A 399-nucleotide genomic window follows, 5' to 3' on the forward strand; every position below is an offset into this window, starting at 1 on the left:
TAACGTTTCAGTTGACGTAACTCTAGAAAATGCTTATTGCAAAAATAAAAATACAAACAAAACAACTTAAAAAATACGAAAACAAAGGTGACGGAACAGTGTTAAGCCGCAAGTGCTGATAGTGTTTTCCGGTGTGCTTGCCTAACAAATTAAAAGCACCACGATGATATTCGGGGGAACGACACAATCAACAGACACACACACTTTTTAGGAGAAAGTATAGTGAAACGTATAATAAAAGTTTAAGTAACATTTGTGACATGTTCTATCAGCTTTTCGTCATTTAAACCCCGAAATGGGAAGTGATGCTAATGCTACTAATTCAAACGCCTAATAGCGGCTTCCGATTCTTAACAAATTAAAAGCTTACCAGGAAGAAGATCTTACAACCGCGAAGTC

Source organism: Leptonotus elevatus, chromosome 11 (assembly GCF_054856555.1).
Source record: "Leptonotus elevatus isolate MCC_2025b chromosome 11, RoL_Lele_1.0, whole genome shotgun sequence".
Taxonomy (NCBI): Eukaryota; Metazoa; Chordata; class Actinopteri; order Syngnathiformes; family Syngnathidae; genus Leptonotus; species Leptonotus elevatus.